General features: G+C 43.5%; 1 protein-coding gene across 1 annotated transcript in view; it reads right to left on the bottom strand.

Moving 5' to 3' along the window:
* Nucleotides 1-16295, bottom strand: part of RORA (RAR related orphan receptor A) — a 690447-nt gene that overhangs the window by 122292 nt on the left and 551860 nt on the right. The gene's annotated exons all lie outside the window — the stretch shown is intronic.

Raw genomic sequence — 16295 nt, 5'->3', positions numbered from 1 at the left:
AAAAATAAACTGATTTTCCATGAATAATCTTGTACTTTGCATATAGAAGAATGACGACCCCTCCATGCCATGGCTGGGGCAAGTCTAGGTTCAGCACAACTAACCCAAAGGTTTGCTGCGTCAGTGGCAACAATGAGTCCAGTGTCACGTCTGTCCTTGTTCAAGACAGTGTCATATCTACCTCTTGTAAGTAACTGGATGAGTTCTCAGAGAAAATAACTTGAGGAAGACTTCATGGGCATGCTTTTACTGTGACAGGCAAACTTCATACGAAAGGCAATGCATTTGGGGGAAGACTCCCACAATATAGAATTGCTTCCAAAAACAAACAAACAAAAAATCCCTTAACAATACAGTAGCCTCAAGCTTTTTATCCTTTCTACTCTAGTATAACTTATCAAAGGTGGGGGTTATATGTATTCTTTGCTAGTGAGCCCAGTAGGACAAGGAATGTATCTGTCTGGCTCAGTGGTGTAGTCTCAGAGCCTATCACAGTGCCTGGTACACAGTAGGTGCTGTTTTCTTGCCCATATTTTTTGAATAAATAAATGAATCATACAGGGTAGGGAGCCCAGCAAGTCCTCAATAAGTGTTTGTCCACTAATTGAGGCAAAAAAAATCATACCTGGTGTCAATGAAATTTGGGACCCCTGTTTTTACCACAGAAATACAGGTGCAAAAGTTAGACTCTGTCCTGAGTCCTGAAGGGCAGCAAGGTCTGAGAAGCAACTTAGCAAGAGGCAGAACCATGATAGTGAGACACCTTCTCAGAGAACATCCCATCCATAGACTCCCCTAGAGGGATTGCCTGCAGACCTGTCATCAGCCAATTTCAGTTCCTATTACAGTTTCGTAGCACAGTGGATGACGAGCTATATTAATCATGAAGGAATAAAGAGTAAATTAAAAATATATGTGTATATATACACACACACACACAAACCTAAAACCTTCTCAGCCAGGTCTTTATTAAGACCTTCAAACCTGGTGATGGGCAGATTTGCCCCATGGTGGGCAGGAAGCCTGGGTTCATCCAGTCCTTGACAACAGTTGCTAGGCCTAAGTTTGGGCAGGGTTGTTTCAGAGGCAGAGCCTGGTGGGATTGGGGACTGGGGTGTGCCTATGTGTACTGGGGGAAGACAGGGAGGCAGCTGGGTCTGAGAAGTACTCCAGAAGTTCACTGTACTCTTGAGAGCGATGATGGTAGACCCGACTCTGGTTCTTAAAACTATTAAGTCATAGAGCAGTGAATGGGGCCCGTATCTGAGGGCAGTTTTTAATTATCAGACAGGAATAGGACTAATATAGGCCATACCTAAGCTGTGAAATAGACATTCTTCTAATTGTTACCCATATCTTTCTTTTGTTGGCCATTAATACTTAGCTTGACTGGTTTTCTTTTCTTTCTTTTTTTTTTTGAGACAGAGTCTCGCTCTGTTGCCCAGGCTAGAGTGCTGTGGTGTCAGCCCAGCTCACAGCAACTTCAAACTCCTGGGCTCAAGTGATCCTTCTGCCTCAGCCTCCCGAGTAGCTGGGACTACAGGCATGTGCCACCATGCCCGGCTAATTTTTTATATATATATTTTTAGCTGTCCAAATCATTTCTTTCTATTTTTTAGTAGAGACGGGGTCTCGCTCTTGCTCAGGCTGGTCTCGAACTCCTGACCTTGAGCGATCCTCCCGCCTTGGCTTCCCAGAGTGCTAGGATTACAGGCGTGAGCCACCATGCCCAGCCTTGACTGGTTTTCTTCTCTTGTGTTTCTGGAGGTAAGGCAGAGGTGACTGGGGACTCTAAGAATCTGGCAGCAGCACCACCATGAGAAACAGGGATGGAGCAATGTCTGGGAACCAGCACTCAAGCCTCTGTCCAGGCCAAGACACACCTCTGCTATGTTCCTCCCCTCTCTGACCCACGCCTACCCACATAGCACCCTTCAGATACATGTAGTACATGGTGACACACAGCCCTTACACGTGTGTGCGCGTGCGCGCGCGCGCGCGCACACACACACACACACACACACGAAGCCTGTCCTTTGTGTTCAGTATTGCACCCCAAGCACCTGGCACACAGCAGTGCCCCCAAAATGTGTCAAATGTTGAATAACTGGATTAAAATATTAGGAGGCAGGATACCTACTGAGTGATGTATTTGCCTCTACCAAACTTCAACTCACTATAAAATATGTGGACATGACTTCTTTTTCACGTACTTATTCTCCAGGAGCTTTGTGAGAGCCGGGATACACAGGTAATATGCTCTCTCTACTCTGGTGACTAAAAGAAAAATAATTCATTTTCTCATTTCAAGATAGCAGAAAGTCATCTTTCCTCTGAGTTTTACCTTTAAAAGATAATCCCCTTCTCACTCCCCAAAATAACTCTCCAAATGTCATATCCCAATGATTATATGTTATGGGAATGGACAATTTCTCTGTCATTTTTCCTATCTTGCCATTTCCCCGAATCTTGCTGATCTGCTGGGTTTGAAGCTCATGCAATTGTTTTTCCTCATCTGTCCCAACACCTCCTGCTGACACATGCCTGAAGGTGCTCAGCTTAAAAAAGGGAGTGGTCTCCAAAAACATAAACTAGGTGTTCCCTGTTCAAATGAAAACTTGACAGGTATTCTCACAGGGAATACTGGCATCTTTCCCTCAACAGCTGTACAAAAGGTTAAAACTTGTTCCTGGCAAACACGGTTACACTAATGCATCCTACATAGATTGTCTTTTCTTGTGGTTCACTAAACTCTAACTGCAATCATGTTGGACATAAGCTGCTTATCGTAATGTTTCATGATGAAAAGTGCACTCCGGAATTCACAGTAATGGTTTCTTTGATTTAAAGCACGGTTATGGTAATAAAACAACTACAGAAATTGACACACGTTCTTAAATAGACCATCCTTCTTTGGAGACTAAGACAAGTTCTGACTCTTCTTGTTATTGAGGATGGAATTTAGTTTCACTTGCTGTCAGCAGCCATCTCAGCGTCATTTAATCAATTTGGGGACAAAATATCTTCGGGCTACAAATATGGCCACCCACACTCACAGATGATGTGTCATGATGATTCCTTTTGGGTTAGTTCGCAATCAGCAGGAACAAGGGATTTTTGTTCCGCTTTGTCTGCTAAAATTTTTAAATTTTATTGTATAAGAATATCATAACATATAAAGCAACTGAGAAACTCACTGGTAATTCTGGAACCCTAAACACATTGACTGCTTCCCTTCTTCCTCGGTCTCATAGCACTGAAAGCTGTCTGCATACAAGCTGGCCTCCCCTTTTCCATTCTATATCGCTACTGTATCCTAATGAATCATAACGGATTGTAGCACAAGGATCATCCATTTTGGCCATTTTGCCTGGCTCAGGAGCTGACACATCAACCAAACTACTCAAGATTTTAGGGTTTTATGATTTTAAGATCAAGAACCACAGGCATTGCTTGAGGCACTGTCTGCAGAAGGTATGCAGCATCTTTGCCTGCATTTGCAGGCCTCAAGGGGCAGGGAGCCATAGTCCATAAGGCTGATCCTCTCTCTTCATTTGTCCAAAGCTTATCTGACTTTCTGAGAGCTCCACTCATCATCCCCAAGGCCTTCCCCAGTCACTCCTGCCCATAGGACTCTCCCCTTCCTTTCGACTCCTGAAGGTCCCATGGTCAGCATCTTTCACTACCTCCCTTTGCTGCTAGAGTGTAGCTGCTTCATTCCCCTAACCAAACTCTACTGTTTATAGAGCAAGGAATCTCCCTTAGGCTCCTCTGGAGTCCCCAGGAAACTTAGTGCACAGAAGTATTAATGTATATTTATAGGTGGATCCAAATAATATAACTATCAAATGGAAACATAGGTAAGTGAAAACAGTGCAGAAAATGTGAAAGGGAAAAAGACATCCTGGTATTAGCTCAAACAGGGACAGGCAACTGGTCTCACCCTCTTATGTCACTTAAACTCTCTGTGCTTCAGTTTCTGTATCCAAAAAATTTAAAATAATAAGAGAACCTATTTCATAGGCTGTCACGAGGATTAAATGAGTTCATGTTTGTAAAGTAGTTAGGACAGTGTCAGGCACGCAGCAAATGCTATGTAAGTATTTTTAAATGAAAATAAAAATTAAAGAACATGGTAATGCCCGAATCAAACATAGTGTCTGCCACAGGGCAGCTGCTGGATCGGCGCTGAACTCAACTACGGTCCTTACATTGTGACACTTGCACCAGCATGAACTTGGGAGGGAGCAGCGGCCAGGACCAAGGGGCTGGCTGGTGACAGCGCCTTCCAGGAGGAGAAGCACTTGGGAACACAGTAAACTTCACACTCCAGTTCCAAGGCCCTGGAAGTTACCAGGTTCTGCCACAGACTTGTTGAGCTGGAGCGCTCCCAGGGCTGGGACGTGTGGCTTTTCGGGTTAGCCCAAGGCGCAGTTGCCGGGCACCCTGGCGCCGGGCCGGTGGTGGCTGCGGCGAGGGGAGGGGGACAGCCTGGAGCTCCGCCCCCTGCCTGGCCGCCCAGCGCCGGCACGGAAAGTTACTGCATGCTAACGTGGCAGGAACGACGGAAAGCCCAGGGCTGCCAAGCGCTGCAACCCTGCCGCCTTTCTTACGCTCACAGGCACGGCTCTTCGGAGAGTCTAGTCGCTACACGTTCCCTGCACATAACTGTATTCTTTCAACAGTTACTATATTTGGGGGCAAAGGGAGGAGAAAAAAGTTCGAGGGAGTGGCAGTGAGGAACAAGCTAAGATCCCATGCACGATTACCTCCTTGCCCTAAAATGTTCCTAAGAAGTTGTCATTTCACCCCCTGTACTGTGTATCTCTGAACTTTCATCGAATAGATTTAAAAAAAAAAAAACCCTTTCTCAAGTTCAACACGCCAGAGGCTTCCATTTGTCTATCTACCCATTCATTTTTTAACAAACATCTCCTAAGCACCAATTATCGGTCAGCTCCCCAGCTAGGCCCTGGAAACCCAGAAAAGCTCTTAGTCCAGTGTGGAGCCAGAGAGTAAATTGCCGCTATGTGACATGAAGGGCTATGACGGGGGCACGCACAGAGAGCGGCCTGGCAGAGAATTATTTCTGCCAGGTGGGGACAGCTGCCCACAAAGGCTTGCAGGGACGCCTTGTTAGAGCCGGGCTTTGAAGAATGACTCCAGTGAGGAGGTCGCCAGGTGAACAAGTGTCCTAATTAGGCTGTGATGTCCATTGATCATCTTTGTCCCACACCTGCTTTTTAAGTGAGGCTTTAAAAAATATAAAAACAGATTGTGGGTCAGAGAATAGGATTGTGATCAATGTGACATTCCCTGATTATGATCACTGTACTGTGTCCATGGGAAATCTTAGAAAAAGAGTAAAGGGGGGTGTCCCCTCCACACAGCACCCATAGCGTGTGCACGCTTCTCTCTCTGATAGCACATAGGGTAGTACTTACGCAGAGGGGACGAGACGGATAGGGCAAGCAGGACAGAATGTTGAAAAAGGATGCATGGGAGTGACTTGTGCTACACTTGTGATTTTTCTGTAAGGCTGAAATGATGCTAACACAAAAAGTTAACAAACATTTTTTAAAGTACAAAATAGACCAAATCAGTTTTTAAAATACCAAGATGCCAATGTCTTTTATTACCATCATTCAGAAGAACATCAGCAATAATCAGGACCTAATTTGGTGGGAAAGGTAAAGCTACTCAACTTAGTAGGTCCTGGGAACCCTAAGGAATGCTGTATCTTCTGTGTGTCCTTCCTCACTTCCTCACCCCTTTCTTTTTTTGTGTGAAATCTTGCAGATCAGGACAGCAGTGAGGCCCACGACATGTGTGGTCTGCCAAGGACCCTGAAAGGGGAGAGGCCTCACGGTGCTGCTTGCCTTTCTGCAGTGGAGGGACCCTAGGAGTCGAGAAGAAGTGGCTCCACCCAGAGTGGGCAGTCAGCTGAGTAAGGATTTGGGATTGATCAGACAATTCTGTTGCACTTGCTTATGATACATTTTAAAAAGCAGAAAGCAAAATTTAAAAGAAATAGTAGCAGCTAATATCTACCAAGTGCTTATTATATTCTAGGCACTTAGGAAACATTTAATCTGGACATCTCATTGATTTCCCATAACAGCTCCACAAGGTGGGTACTATTAATGTTCCCATTTTACAGATGACAGAACTGAGGCCCAGCTAGTCAATGGTGGAATTGGATATAAGCACAGGTGGCCTGGTTCCAGAGCCTGGCTCTGGCCCACAATATTTTATTGCTCTAGGCTCTGGTTACTACTTGATATGCATATGGACAAAGAATTTCAAAGGACATCAAGGGGTGGTTGGGAGCAGTATGATTAGTTGGGGTGGCAGGATTATAGTAACGTTTACCTTCATTTTGATGTTCAGTGTTATTTATAACATTTTTTTAAAAATAATCCAACCTCTTGGTTGATCATTCTTTTTTTTTTTTTTTTTGAGACAGAGTCTCACTCTGTTGCCCAGGCTAGAGTGAGTGCCGTGGCGTCTGCCTAGCTCACAGCAACCTCAAACTCCTGAGCTCAAGCGATCCTCCTGTCTCAGCCTCCCGAGTAGCTGGGACTACAGGCATGTGCCACTATGCCCGGCTAATTTTTTCTATATATATTTTTTAGCTGTCCATATAATTTCTTTCTATTTTTAGTAGAGGTGGGGTCTCGCTCTTGCTCAGGCTGGTCTCGAACTCCTGAGCTCAAATGATCCGCCCACCTCGGCCTCCCAGAGTGCTAGGATTACAGGCGTGAGCCACCACGCCCGGCCGGTTGATCATTCTTGACCCAGTAGATGCAATTTGAGATATGTGTGCCTAACATAGAATCTTTGGCACTAAATAAATTACAGCTTCTTCTGTGCCTTGGTTTCTGTATCTGAAATATGAGATAATATTTGCTAACATTTTCCTACTAAAATCCTTAGTTTAAGGTTGGAATTCTGTATATAGTATATATGGGATACAGACGGTGTAGAGGATGGGGGTGGGAAAGGACAGGGAGGAATAGGGTTAGGTGATGGCAGAAAGACTTTATATGTACAATTACTCACTGGTGGAATCAGACATTATGCATGCGGCTGGGCTGGGCCTTCTCTTTATAAGGTATTGTTTAATATTGGAAGGAAACATCACATCTGAATTAGGTTTTCCCCCCTCTTTCTTTCCTTCTTTTTTTTTTTTTTTTTTTTTACATCCCTCACTTCCTCCCTTCCTTTCTTCCTTCCTTCTTTCTTTTTCTGGACCACCAGAAGTGATGTTTTGTCATATTTATACCTTTTCTCCAATAGAAAAGACCAGCAGAGACTCAGCCCAGAGAGAATCAAGTGGCCCTAAGGCCTGAACACAACTCCCTTTGCATCCAGGGACACAACCCCCCTGATATCATTTAACCACCTCACCACGTGCCTATAGAGGAAAGGCTTTTCAGTTTGCTGCTTATATACACATAGACCATTATTCATTCGCAATGTATCCACAAAAGGCAAAAAATTTGAAGTAACCAAAGCAACATGCTACTATGGCTAGAAACTATGTTGGTTAGTTGGTGTTTTCTTCCTGGTCACCTTCCAGACAATCCGGACAGCAAGCAGAGCTTTCGTTTCTGTGCAGCATCCATCTACGTTCAAAGATGCTTTTGAGAGAGCCAAGGGAACAATGATTTAATGCTGTCAAGTGCTTTGAGATCTCAGACAAAGAAGCTCTGTAAATACTGAGAATTACTGAGCATTAGCAGCCCAGTGTCACTCCCCTCGATATTATCAGGGCTTTGGAAAAATTAACCAAGAAATTTGGGCCCTAGAATACTGAGAGCACAACCACTTCTGGAAAGATTAAGAGACCGTCTAACATTGGGAAATGTAGGGTTTAGTAAAAAAAACTTGCCCTAGGACTACTTTTCTTCTTTTGCAAATGAAAAGCACCACAGACTAAACCATGTTGCAGTATGGAAAAGAAATAGTTAAATTAAAGCTTTTAAAATCAAGGTCCAATGGAGAGTGTTCACATACTTTATGGGAAGAGATACATGCTATATCATGTATCTCATAGAGGGAAGAGATACATACAGACATACAGAGAGACACAGACTGGGCTTCAGAAAAAGGATATAAAAACCTTTTGTCCAAATGCTCGTATTTGGTACAAAACCAAATCCCTTTCTTGTTTTGCTAAGTAAACAAATGTACTTATTCTGTCTGGTGAGGTTGTAGGGTGACAGGCACGCACCCAAGTTATTGGTGGGCGAATGAACTGGTAGAGTCTGTGGAGGACAACTTTGCAGTATCCAGTGATATTACAGATGTATTTACCCATTATCCTAGCCATGCACATCTAGGAACTTATCCTGGACATCTATTTGCATATGTACAAAATGGTATATGTTTGAGGATATTCATTGTAGCTCTGATGTATTAGCAAAGCCTGAAAACAAATTAAAAGTTGATTAGTAGAGGATTAAATAACTTCTGGTGTATCCATAAAATGTAATACCCACAGTAGTTAAGAAGAGCAAGGCAGTTCTGTAATAACTGCTATGGAATTGTCTCTAAAGATGTAATGTTAACTGAAAAAAATTGAGATGCAGACAGTGTGTACACACATTTTTGAACATGTATGTTTGAACTCGTCATGCATAGAATGGGCTTCTGGAAGGCTGCGTGAGAAATTGCTCACTGTGGCTTAGGGTTAGGGCTTACCTCTAACTTTATACCTTTTTGTAGCTTTTGAATATTGTATCACATACCTATGTGTCCTATTCAAAAAAATTAAATAGAATAATACTAATGTGTGAGAAACCACTGATTAAACAACAAAATAACAACATGAACTTTGTACCATTTTGTGGGGACAAGGAGGCATGAGACATGTCTTCAGAGTTCTCCTACGTTCTTCCGTCCTCACCAGGCTTCCAAGCACCCTGGTGCCTCAGGGAACCCAGGGTGATGCCAGGAATGCCTGACTGCATCAGCCAGTGACTATTTCCCTGCCTCTGACTTCCCGAGTTCCCCACAGCTCAACTCAGGGTGAGTAGCCTGGTGTCCATTTGAACTAGCCCTCCCCACACCGGGAACCCCCTGAGCTGTACCAGACACTGTCACACACATACTTGACTATGCAGGGACCTTCCACGTGGGATTGATGGAAGAAATTCTCCCTAGAGATTAGGGCCCCCACTGGGCTATGCCAAACACGTTTGCTGCACCTCTAACCAGGAATCATTTTTAAACTATTTTTTCAATTTTATTTTTGTTTGCAAGGAACAAAGTCTCACCAAGCGAGGGGATGATAACTGCAAGGATACACGTGGAGCCGTGTGAGTAGCAGAGTTCTCATGGGAATTTAGTAAGAGTAACGAAACAACCACCTCAAAAATAACACCAAGGAAGCACTTCGGTGCCCGGGATGGTGCCAAGTGCTCTGTGTGGGTTATCTCAATTCAACCCACCACGAACCCATGAGGCTGTCACGGTGATTATCCCCATTTTATAGAACGTTGATCCTTGTGGAGGTCATTGTCCCCATAGAGGGGGTGGGCCTCACAGAACGGGATCTGGAAAATCCGCTGCTCTCTGTCTCACTGTCGTGGGCAGAACCGGATCTTTCTCAGAGTTGCCGCTTCTCCCTGCACAGTTGCTTCTCTGTTCTGATACCAGTGGACTTACTCACCACCTATTGGGGTCACTCATCGAGTTTGCTTCCTTAATACACCGGCTTCTAGAGAGCTCCCTGGCCCTCCTCCACCTCAAGGGCTCCTCTGCGCTGATTCAGCTGCCTCCGAACTGCCTGCTCAGACTCCCATAGAGAGGACTTGAGAGGCCATCCTTCTGTTGGAGCCCAGGTCACTTCCTCCCTTTGGGTTGGCTGTCCCACAGCAGGTTCCCATTTTGTTTCATTCATCTGTGGCTGAAGGGCCACAGTGCTCATCAGCTTAGTCTTTTCCTTCACCCATCAAATATTCTTTTGAAGCCAGGCATTGTTATGAGGGCCTCGGCAATCAACAGAACAAAACACTTGCTCTCAATGGCATTTACCTTCTGGCTCTTTTCACCTGTAGGTACGGGTGTGGCAGACATACTGGCCTGTCCAGTTCAGAGGCAGTGACCTATGACTGACCACTGGGCTCTTGCCTCAGTCTCTAAGTCACTGCCTCCTGCGGTCCCTGCTTCCATGACTTTTCCCGATTATCCGTCCACCTCTAGGAGCTAGGGCTGGGTCATGCCCCAGTGTGCTGTGGAGCCCAAGGTGATCGAGCGGACGACCCCAGGAGTGGAGAAGAGAATGAGGGGAGGGAATCCTGGTAGGTGACACTCAGAGGCCCTGTGGGTCAGCTATCGTGGGCAGTGGAATCCTAGCCACAAATAATGATGTCACTATTTTACCATAGTTGATTATCACATACCCAAGTTGGGCTCCTCTCTTTTCTTTTCTTTCTTCCCTTCTTTTGATAACAGAAGGTATGAAAAAATTCCATATCTTGCCAAATGCCCTTACCTAGGCTGGAATTAACCTTTCCCAGGCTTGTCTCCCACATTCTTCAAACTCCTATTAATCCTTTAAAGCACAGCTCCAGGCATGGCGCTCCTCAGTGAATTCTTCTCTACATTAGAGGCAATCATGCCCTTATTTTGGCTACTTTGCATGTGGTATACATTTCTATTGTTGCCCTTATTGTACTGTATTGCAAATATTTATTTAGATCTGTGTTTCCTCTACTGCAGTATAAGTTATAGAGGGTAGGAACTGTGTCTTAATAATTATTTATTCTTAATTTAAATAAACTATTTTAGGATAGTTTTAGATTTACAGAAAAGTTGCAAAAATAGTATGGAGAGTTCCCATGTACCTTCTTGTGAGGTTAACATCTTGCTTTACTATGGTACACATGTTACAACTAAGGAATCAGCATTGGCATGTTACTATTAACTAAATTTCACAGTTTGTCTGGATTTCACTCATTTTTACTTAATGCCCTTTTCCTGACACAGAATGCCATCCAGGTCTCACGTTACGTTTAGCTGTCATATCTCTGTTGCCTCCTCTAGTCTGTGGCAGTTTCTCAAACTTTCCTTGTTTTTGATGACCTTGACAATTTTGAGGCGTACTGGTCAGACATGTTGTAGAATGCCTCTCAATGGGTTTCTCTGATGTTTTCCTCATGGTTAGACTGGGGTTAGCTTATTTTTAGACGTCAGCACTGAACTAAATAGCCAGCACATAGCACCTAGCATACACTAGGCATTTGATTAATGTTTATTGCACTGAATAGACTTCAGTACCTTTTCTATAAATAGAACCTTGACGGATGCCCTTGGAGGGGTGAAGTATAGAGCTCAAGTCCTGTAAAGATAGCCACACAGCTGAATGACAAAAGACAGTCTGCAACCAAACGTCAAATAAGGGGAACTGAGAGAATGACCTCTGGCAGCTCGGGAGATGGATTAATCAGTATGAGTGAGTGAAGTCAGCATCTCTGTGAAAGGAGGATCCGGAAAGTGGGGAGGATTTAGAGAAGCCTTTTTCAGGTCTCAAGCACGCCAACCTTTTCCCCGCCATAGGGTCTGCTCACGTGCTGAACCTGAAGTCTGTAGGCATTTCTACCCTTCTCTTCTCTCGGCTGCCTTCTTCTGGTTCTTGAGGTCTTGGCTTAACTGTGTCCTCTGCAGACCCGCGTTATCTAAAATAGGCGCCACCTGCCATTCTCTCTCACAACACCCTGTTTCTTCACAGCTTTTGTCAGTGTTTATAATGGCTGATTGTTTAGTTCTTTATTGTCTGCGTCCCTCATTAAGTCTAAGCTCCTTGAGGGCAAGTACTGTATTTTTTTAATTTGCCCTGGTAGAGCATATAGTGGTTCTCAAATTATCTTGTTGGATCAATGAGTGGGTTGATGTTGGCTGAGACTGACAAACCATGAGATAGTGTCAAGTAGACACTTGAGCCGCTGCTGTAAGAGGCCCTGAAATGGAGCAAGAGTGAACTGGGTAGGCAGATGGGATGATGCCACATCATCAGATGGATCACAATGGTGTCAGGTCATCCCAAATGGGGTGGCATAATTTGGGCAAAGGCCAGCAATGTGCTAGGTGTGGGCCACACAGAGGTATGGGCCATCCAGTAATTTTCCATCTTGGGAAAGCCAAGGAGAGTTCGTAGGACAAAGAATGGGGGATTAGGAATGACAGGGGTCCGAGGAGGGGCAAGTGCTGGAGGGGTGCCTGCTGCACACGTTAACATGGAGAACGCATCCCATGAATGAGAATAACACAAAAGCCCCTGGAAGGCAAGGTGGGGTACCCAGTTTAACTTCCATGGTATTGCCACAACCCCAACAGGAAAAGGGGCACTTTAGTGAATACTGCTGAATAAGAAAGATAAAATGCAAGACCGTAATTTGCTGTAGGCTTTAGGACTAGAAAAGAACAGTCATCACATGAGGAAACCTAGAAGAATGAACTCATGAGCTTCAGGGCTCAGAGTGGAAAGAACCCCATAGAAATCTTTGATCTTTCCCGCCATCGTGCATTCTACACAGTTCCGGAGGACAGAATCGGGGTATACGCTGTCTACTGCAGAAAGTACATATTCAATATTTTCCCATCCAAGTTCAATTTTAAACTGCTGACCCCAAGGGGGTATTTTATACAGATCCTCACTAGAACCACCCAGTGGGAAAAGGCTTGGAAAGCACATGGCAAAGAAGCTCTGAGAATCCAGAGAGTGATTAATAACCAAGGAAAAGTGGTACGTTTCATCTTTGTATGCCCATATAAATAATTACAATAGTTGAACTCTCCTTGTTTTTCATCTAACCTAAGGAACAGCTTTGAAAAAGAAAAATAACAATGACCTGTGTGTATAGGAGTCCAGAGGGACCGTCAGGCGTAGAGGTCACCAGGCTCCCGGGAGGACCAGGAACACGGTCCAACCAACCTTCCTCCTACACGGCAGGGGGCGGACAGAGGAAGGCAAAAAGAACAAACAACGGTGTACTTCTGTCTCTAAAGGTCAGAACAAGAGATCAAGGAGTGTGTCTCTGTTACCGCAAATCTATAGCCTTTGAACACCCAGCAGGTAAGTGAGCAAGTCTTGCATGCAACTCAGGAATTCCTTTTCTCCTCGGTGCCTCCTTAGAGATTTAGTGCTAAAGGGACCCCAGGAAGCAGCCTGTCCAACCCTTTCATTTATGAAGGGAGGAAACTGATGTGAAAAGGACAACACAAAGTCACCCTGGTAGATGGTGTTGGAGCCAGGAGGAGACTTTTCTAATCCAGCTTTCTTTTCCCAATCCTAAGCAGCCCATCTGGGGATTTGTGAGTCACTGACCACCAAAATTGGCTCTGATTCCACATTTTGATTTTCACTCCCATGTATTTGAATGTAACAGCATCGTTCACGTTTTCTCCCTTCACATTGCTTCTGTAACAACCTTGAGGTGTCCAGGGAAAAACAAAACAAAACCAACCACCCACATTCCTACGCATTTTAATGAAGTGCACACCAGGTATCTGACCCAGACTCCTACTTCCCTGCCAATCTCCAGCTCGTATCAATTCATTTCCCGAACAGAAAATAGGTGTCAGCTTTGTAGATGGAAAGTCATTTCCCTGCAAATATTACCAGAGAGGTTATTAGCACTACTGGACAGTTTTATTATTATTTTTGTTTCAAGCTAAGGTGGGGAACCCTACATTTGCCAGGTAGAACAGTGAAGAGATGTAGAGCTTTTAACTTTGTATCAGTTGTAACATCAGAGGGATAAACAAGAAACAAAGAACAAGTGTGTTGGCCGAGTGCTAAGTCCAGCTAAAGGCACCTCATGGTATCTTGGCTTTCTTCCCCACTTCCTACCCACAAACTCTCAGATCCTGAAACTTCAGTGTGGGTTGAAGAGGATGACTCCACAGTACCTGAACGGACGGCTCAGAGGTGGCCTGGCAGGGTCTGTTTATAAAATACTGGCTATCAGGTAAGCCCGCTGGGGGCCAGGTACCTTGTTTTACTCTTCTCTGGATTTAACTGAAGGTGGTTATGCATTTATAAGAACCCAACAATCTATGTATCTTACATTTAGACAAGAAAACTAGACAACATAAAGACAGCCAAAAGACTATATAAATAGCCATTTATGTGTAGGGGCTACTCGAATCTATGTTTTACTACCTATGTATATTCTAAAGGGTCAGACGGTCTTGGGTGTAGGGTTGCCAGACAAAATACAGAATTCCCAGGTAAATTTGAATTTCAAATAATGAATAATTTTGATATGCTTGAAAAATAGCAACTTTTCACAGTGATAATCTCTGGGTTAGGGCAATGGGTGGTGGGCCTTTTTTATATTATGCTTTTCTGTAATGATGGAGTTTTAAAATAATTGTAATCATTTATTACTTGTAGAATAAGTTAAAAACAAAGATACAAAACACATATATTCCAGATATTTCATAGGACATTCTTTTATTCATTGTTAATCGACACTGGGTCCATTAACCAGCTGGTTCATTTATTATTCAGATTATTTTTTTTTTTCCCCTGCTTCCTTCTTTTCTGATCTTTCAGTGGCTTAATTTTAGGCATCCTATTAGAGGGTGCAGGGAGAAATACAACTCAAGTGCACTGAGTGTCCTACTTATCGTTAGCTGAGGCACAAGTTTTAGTAGGGGAGGAATTTAATACTTTGAGCTAAAAATGGTGATTATCTGCATTCTCCCTATACCATATAGACAGAATTAGCTGTAGACTGATGTTTTCCAGAGATTGGATTTTGCAGACCAGTAAAATGTAAAAAGAAAGGGAAAGGAAATTGTGAAATTGTGGGAAGATCAATAAACTGCTGCCAAGTTTAAATTTGATCAAATAAGAATGTTTAAAAAAAACTCCACAGCTACCATCTTCAATTACCATTAATTCATAAAAGAAAGTAACATTTCAATACCCTCAAAGCAGAAAGGATGCACACTTAGAACAAAAAACAATACTTCTTAAATAAAGTTGGCAGCCTGACAATGCGTTGCCCTCATTTTTGCGAAAACTTCATCACAATCTGGTGCTGGCCCTGGAGTTTGAGACCGTCCATACCAGGTTGTACCATAGCAGTGCCTGCCAAATGACAGTAGCAATGGTGCACATTATACAGGTTTGTGTTGGTAGCAGATAATCACGGAGCACCTTCTAATAGAGGAAAGAGAAGGTGAACACACACAAGTGTGAATTTTGATGACCTGAAACTAATATGTAATGTAAGTATTTTCTTTCTGAGATGCATATTATTTGTGTGGAAGTGTAATGTGACTTTTCTCAAACCATGAAGCATTTCCTCAACTCATACTGCATAGAAAAGTTTTTTCTAAACTTTCTTTGGAGCACAGCCCAATCTCTGAACTCTTCCTCCCTATCTCTCTAAAACGAATGCTTCAGGAACTGGATAACGTGACACTGAATTTAAACATCCCCCTTCCTAAGAGAGTTCAGAGGTCTTTGAAAATACAGGTAATTAAGCCTCCTGGCTCCTGTGAGCTGGCAGAGTGTGTGACCCCGGCTGAGAAGAGTTGGGTATTTGCCAAAAGGCAGGTGTAGTTGGTAGCAGTGCTTAGAGACCAAGTCCCCAAGTTCAGATTTTCTATGGCCCTTCCTATTTTACACAAGGGAAAACTACGGTGTAAGAGTGGAGGATTGCCTGAAATTGCTGAGTAATTAATAGGAACCACGATTAAAATCTATTGCCCAACTCACATCTTATATGTAGTTTCTTCTATCCTCCTCCAACCTGAGATACATATACAAAGACGTTTTTACTAGGGAAGCTCTTCTTTAAATAGGACTGAAATTCAATGTCATGTGCTGCAGAGAGATTCAAAGTATGACGACTTGTCCCAAATATTCTTTCCTTCACCACATGGCCGTGAAGTTGCAAACAGAGTATCCCTTTCAAGGGCCCTTTGAAGCAAAGAATTAGTCATTAAACATACACATACATACTATTAATAAAATATATGTTAGTATATACTTGAAAAATATCAGCCTTTCACTGTGGTAATCTCTGGGCTAGGGCAATGGGTGGGGGGCCTTTTTATATTATGTCTTTTTGTAATGGTAGAGTTTTTAAATAATTATAATCATTTATTGCTTGTAGGATAAATTAAAAACAAAGATACAAAACACACACACTCCTGTTAAAAATCACTTCAACCTGAATTTGGGGGAGTCCCCTTACTGTCACCTAGTACTTGCACCCTCCCATAGTCCTCTCCCCAACCTACCCTCAACGACTTGAGAAATTTGGTGCCAC

This window comes from Eulemur rufifrons, chromosome 2, assembly GCF_041146395.1.
Source record: "Eulemur rufifrons isolate Redbay chromosome 2, OSU_ERuf_1, whole genome shotgun sequence".
Taxonomy (NCBI): domain Eukaryota; kingdom Metazoa; phylum Chordata; class Mammalia; order Primates; family Lemuridae; genus Eulemur; species Eulemur rufifrons.
The sequence above is the reverse complement of the archived record's forward strand: the minus strand, read 5'-3'. Positions and strand labels throughout refer to the sequence as shown.